This window comes from Camelus ferus, chromosome 14 (assembly GCF_009834535.1).
Source record: "Camelus ferus isolate YT-003-E chromosome 14, BCGSAC_Cfer_1.0, whole genome shotgun sequence".
NCBI lineage: Eukaryota > Metazoa > Chordata > Mammalia > Artiodactyla > Camelidae > Camelus > Camelus ferus.
In genome coordinates, this window is record NC_045709.1 from 25,553,430 (window position 1) to 25,559,523 (window position 6,094).

The 6,094-nt window shown below is 52.8% G+C and overlaps 1 long non-coding RNA gene across 2 annotated transcripts; it reads right to left on the minus strand.

Annotated features, from left to right (window-relative positions):
- Positions 1–422: 422 nt before the first annotated feature.
- LOC106728677 lies at positions 423–6,094 on the minus strand. Of its 2 annotated transcripts, XR_004325846.1 has the most exons (4): positions 4,197–6,094; positions 3,593–3,716; positions 1,434–1,696; positions 426–1,114 (listed from the first exon to the last, which is right to left on the minus strand). It is a non-coding gene; the product is annotated as an uncharacterized LOC106728677 (long non-coding RNA). The 2 variants fall into 2 exon arrangements; XR_001364934.2 differs by having other exon boundaries at positions 423–1,696.

Below are 6,094 nucleotides of genomic sequence, written 5' to 3' on the forward strand. Positions count from 1 at the left end.
CTTGATAAGCACGACTGGTAACTAGGTCCACGGGATGCCTTGTCGCAGGCGTGGAGTAAACAGGCAGCCGCTGGTTCCCACCTTGCGAATGTGCCCAGCAGCTTCAGGCCCGCCGAGGAGACGCGTGCCCGGCGCTCACCTGCCCGGGACAGGTGCGGGAGGCTGCTCTTCCTAAACGCCCTCTTTCCCCTCTTGATTTCTCAGTATCTGGAATTTCTGGGACGACATGTCATCGCTTTTGCTATAACGCTAGAGCAGTTAAGATTTTTTTAAGTGGAGGTATAGTCAGTTTACAATGTTGTGAAGGGTTTTAAAATCTTTATCATACAAAACTTTAAACATATGTAACATTAGGGAAAAGAATGTATCCGTCAGCCAGCTTCAGCAGCCGTCAGCTCACTGTCTTCTTCGCTTGGTGCCCGCCCCGCCCGCCCCGCCCGCCACCGCGCAGGTGACTCCTGGGGAATTTCAGACACGGAAGCGACCTTGCTTCTCCTCTGCTGTCCTTGTCTCTCTCCCTCCCGCCTCCCTTGCCTAACTGCCCGCTTAGACCCCCCGCTGCCATGGGAAATAGAGGCAGCAAAAGTGGGGTCCTCGTCCTGCTCCCGGAGGGGACGCTCTCAGGCTGGTCAACTCTGGGCTTTTCCCGGTGGCCTTTGTCAGACTGAGGACGGTCCCTTCTAGCCCTAGTTCAAGTTTTCCCTTTTTTCAATTGTGAAAAGGAGTTGGGTTTCGTCCAGCGCTTTCTCCAGGTGGGCTGAGAGCACCCTGTGACTTTTGTCTTTTATTCTGTTGAAGTGACGTGTCGCACGGATGGATTTTGGCCGAGCCACTCCCATTCTTGGGAGAAGTGTCCCTTGGCCACAGCGCACACTTCTCTTTGCTGCTCTTTTGTTGGGGGTTTTTGCATTTACATCCACGAAGGACATAGGTCTGCAGTTTTTTGTTTTCGGCTTTTTCTCCGTGATCGCGGTCTTAGCGGCCGTGGTGTCAGGATGACGTCGGCCTCGTGGGCGAGTTAGGAAGTGCCTCCCTCCTCCTTCTTGAGAGGAGCTGGTGTTGGTTCTTCCTTCCTGGGAGTTGTGAAGCCACGTCTGAGTCTGGGCGTCTCTTGCTGTGAAAGGTTTAATTGCTGATGAAATCTCTTTGTTAAAAGTCTTCATATTTCCTGTAACTTTTTGAGTCGTTTTCAGTAGTTTCTGTTTCTGCAGGGGTCTGTGCATTTCATCTACTTTGTTGGCAGAAAGGCACCTTGTCTACTAAGTTCTGTGGTTTTGACAAAGTGGAAAGAAGCTGCTGCTTCCTGTTTCCTGAGACCTGCCTCCCCCCGTCCCCCCCCCCCCCCCGACAGGGCCGCCCTCTCTGTGCTGGGACGCCACTCAGAGCTGCTCTGGACGCCGGAGGGCACTTCCCAGGGGCTCAGGGGTCCACACCTGCTCAGATGCCACCGTGGTCACCTAGCAACCGCCTGGAGTCTGGAGCCTGCAGACGTGCTGCATCCGGGCCTCTGCTCTGCCCGTCCGGCCGCCCTGCAGGCCTGTCCTCAGGGCCGCCGGGCGGCCCTGCGCCCTCCGATGTCTAGCCCACAGACAAGCACGCCACGGGGATTTTCCAGCTGCTGGTGGGCTGGGGGAGACCCTGTCACTCGTTCTGCTGTAGATGTCGCCTGTGGGCTTGGGGGACCTCAGCTTCCTTCCTGTAAAATGGGGTAAAACGTGAGAACAGGACAGCACAGCGAGCCCCGTGGGTGTCCCTTCACAAGCTCCTCCTCTACTGTGGAAATACTGCCGCTCAAATGGGGAAGAATGGGGTTACTCGCTTACTTTACAAACAGTTAGTGGGAAGGTGTTTGTGAACAAACTGAAAAGGTGCGTAGAGACAAACGAAGGGTGAAATTTAAAAACAGCACTAAAGCCAGGAAAAAACACGCCGAGCGCCACACGCCCTGCTGGCTCGGGGGCTGCTTCGGGGGGAACATGGGACCAGGAGCAGGTGGGCGTGCCCGGCTTCGGAGGACATGCAGCAGAGCACAGACTGTAAAGTCGGAACTATAAATATTTAACTCTGACAAATTGTCCATTTGTTTCTTTAATAATAAAACTAAATCAATTGAATCTGTATTACATGAGCTGGGGATTGTTTTTCCCCAGTAAGTTTTGTTTATATCGACTACCTGACTGGTTATGATAAATTGTTGCAATAGTGTCTTAAGAAACCCAGATCACATTTTAATCTTCATTATGGTGGTATTGATCAAGCCTGGTTTTGAAAGTCCTGTAACCTTAAGCTTCAAAAGGACATCCGTCCAGTGTTACTGCTGCTACGGATGAGTGCCCATGCTGCTTCAGAAAATCATAAAAAATCGCTAAACTCACATCAGCCAAACTCATACACAAAACAATGGGTGATCTTAATTTGAATAAAGGAAGGAAAATGGGCGTTTTTCCTTGGTCGACTTTCTTGAAGTTCTGAGAGCGTCTTCCTGGTCTCAGTGCAGGCTGCCAGGCTCGGCTCTGACGATGTGGACTGAGCTTCTGTGCAGGGTGTTCCTTTTTTCCTTCTTATTTATTTATTTATGTATTTATTTAAATTTTAAGTTTTTAACATGTCTATTGTGGTCTGGTTCCCGTACAGTAAGCTACGTGCATTTCAGATGCACGATTTGATGAACTTTGGTAGATGTCTACACTCGGTGAAACCGCCACCACAGGCAAGGCGGCTCACATTTCTGTCACTCCCCAAGGGGTGCAAATCTCGAGCTTCCAGTTTATCCCTTCCCACCCCGTTCCCCCTGGTAACCATGTTTGTTCTCTATGTCTGTGAGTCTGCTTCTGTTTTGTAGATAAGATATCTTATTTTATCTTATTTTGTAGATAAAAATATAATTCAAAAAGTCACACGCATCCCAATGTTCACAGCAGCACTATTTACATGGAAACAATTCAGATGCCCATCAACAGATGACGGGATAAAGATGTGGTCTATAGATACAATGGAATACTACTCAGTCATGAAAAAGAATAAAATCATGCCATTTACAACAAGATGAAGGCACCTGGAGATCACCATGCTAAGTGAAGTCAACCAGAAAGAGAAAGAAAAATACCGTATGAGATCGCTCATATGTGGAATCTAAAAAGGACACAAATGACCTGATTTATTTATCAACGGAGGGACTGGGGATGGAACCCAGGACCTCGTCGTGCTAAGCACACGCTCCACCACTGAGCTGTGCCCTCCCCCACTGCTATGTACCATATTCTCTTTTTAAAAAGAAATCACTAAAGGCACCAAACAGAGACCAAAGGAGGACATCGCGTAGCTCACAGCGGCCGCCCTCTGCCTGGCTGATTGCGTCTCTGGGGGACGTTTGACAAGACTTGGAGACAGATTCGCTCCTCATGACGGGGGGAGGGGGTAGCCGCCGGTGTCCGGGGGGCAGAGACCAGGGAGGCTGCCACACGCCTGCCAGGCACAGAGCAGCCCCGGGAGTTGTTCAGTGAGAAGTGTCAGGAGCCTTGGGGCTGAGCAGCCTGGCTTGCAGGGATGTCCTGGGTAAGGACCGACTGGCTGTCCTAAAGGGAGTTCTCACCTGAAGCCTGCCCATTGCAGAGGTCAGGCAGCAGCCTTGAAGGTCAGGGTCACATCACTGAGATTTGTGGACACGGATGGCTCTTATCACTTGCGAGTCGTCATGGTTCAGTCTAGAATTACGTCTAGAATTTTAAGAAAATCAACAGGGTTTAATTTTTTTCTTTTTAAAGATGGCTCCCATCAGTCCATCCCCCAGAAGCGGGGGTGCCTCCCGGGAGTGCTCTGAGATCCTGTGGGCTGTCTCGGTTGTCGCCATGACTGGGGTGGGTTGACGATGCTGCCTGTCCTCGAGGCACCTTGCACGTCACCCTGGACGCCCACCCTGCGAAGGGCCTCTTCCTAACCGTCTGAGTCTAGACCTGACTCACGCCACACGTGGAAGCGAGTGTCTGTGTGCGGCTTCCACACGCACAGTGCACGCTTGCTTTGACCTCGTCCTGTGCCCCTGTTTTACCATTTCCTCCACTTCTTCAACAGTATCACTTCCTAACTTAGTTTTTAAAAATCAAGGCAAATACATTAACTTGAGTGAGCCTCTGGCGGCTTCATCACGTTTTCCCCTGTGACCTTGCCTGAGAACTGGCATTATTGGGGTGCAGCACCTCGCTATCCGTTGCTCTCGGTTTCTCCTTTGTGCTTCTCCGAGCAGGAGTGTGGGTGCCGCGTAGATTTATCCATGTTCATGTCATGTGTGGACGGCCTTTCATCTCGAGAGAGGAAAGGTGTCGGTTGGAGAAGCCCCACATCTGCCTTCTCCTGCTGGCCTCTGCAGACCCCCGGGGAGGCCAGCACGGGCAGGGGGTCCGGGAGGGGCGAGGGGCACGGGGAGAAAGGCAGACACAGCGGGTGGTGAGACACGACTCGCCGTTTTTTCTCTTACCCCTGTCACGTGTGTGTGGTCACTTTTAGACAAAATACCAGGTAAATACAATGACACGTTCTCTCTCATTTCCAAGTATAAAATGGGTTATCTCAAATCGGTGAGAAGGGGTTCAGTTCAAGTGGTGGGGTGTGTGCTTAGCATCACGAGGTCCTGGGTTTGATTCTCGGTACCTCCATCAAAAAAATAATAAACAAATAAACCTGCTTACCTCCCCTCCCCACAAAAGAGAAAAGCTTTCCAAACCGGTGAAGCCAGTGGGTCCCAACGTCTCCGTCTTCGTGCCACGGGCTCGGGGAGCACACACGCACACACGCACACACACACGGCACAACACAGATGGTGTCGTCATGTCCCCTTCCCTCTTCTCCCCCTCCGCACTCTCTCTTTCTTGGCTCTGAGTATCAAATTTCCACTTTATTTCCTGCAACCATCTCCAAGCAACTTCCATCAAGCTTCCTGAAGATAAACCATTAACTGAGGGAGAAGAGAGCCTGAAAGCTGATTTCTTTTAACTCTGTTCTTTCAAATAAAAGTTAAAAAAAACCTAAAAAATTAGACACACTGGCATTTGCAGATGTAACTTCTTAAGTTGCTCACCAGAGCTGTAAATTATTTAATGTGTGAAATTAAACCTTCACACGGAAGCCCGGAGCTCTGATCCATCAACAGGGAAGCTTTGTCAGTGTCTGGGCCCCACTAATGCACATCCCAGTGCACTTACGGCTAAAAATACCCCAAGACAGACAGACGCGGTGTGAGGCCAGCCCTTCGCAGGCTCGTGCAGTGAGTCTTGGGGAGGGGTGATGACTGCCAGCTCCCTGCCCCATCCCAGCCGTCGAGGGACCAGGACAGGCTGGCAGGGTGTGGAGGAGGGAGCTGCAGCTGGTGGACTCGGTCCAGGGCCCCTGGTGGGACGTGAGGGACCCGGGTCAGAGCCCTGGACACCCCTGGTTTAGCAGGGGGTCATCCCTAGGAAGCCCCTCGGTCCAGGGCAGGTGGGATGTTGGTCCCTCTAGGCCTCCACCAGCAACACCCCCTTTGGACTCTTCGGAACCGGATGCCTGTGACCTGCCCTCCTCCTCCACGGTGGTGTCGCCAACACAGGTCTTCCCTCCCTTCCTGGAGGACATGTGGGCACCTCTGAGGGCCTGGGGCTCAGTCCAGGGTGCTGGCGTGGGTGCGAGGACTGGGGGCGGTGGGGGGGGGGGCAAGACCAGCGAGGACAGAGAGGGAAGGCCCACATGGAGACGCAGTGCTCTCCTGTCTGAAAATCCCCTGGTCCCTGTCACCAAGCTCCCCACCCCTCCGAGATGGAGGGGCTGCGGGACCCGAGGCCTGGGGGGTCTGCCATGGTCAAACGGAATCTCTATGGTCCTCACCCAACGCCGCCCCAAACCTCACGGTCTCTCTCCAGCTGAGCCAGGAGGGGCCTCAGGGCGGCGCCTCTCAGTCAGTGGAAACACACTTGCTGTCCTTCGCGGGGGCCCCACAGCTGCAGGGCCCGGAGGGGTCCCTGCTCCCTGCGTGCCCCCGGCTCAGCACTGAACAGCGGACCCTCCCAGCCTTTGTCTCTTCTCGGGGCTGAGAGGAGAGAAACAGAAAGTATAACTCTCTGCA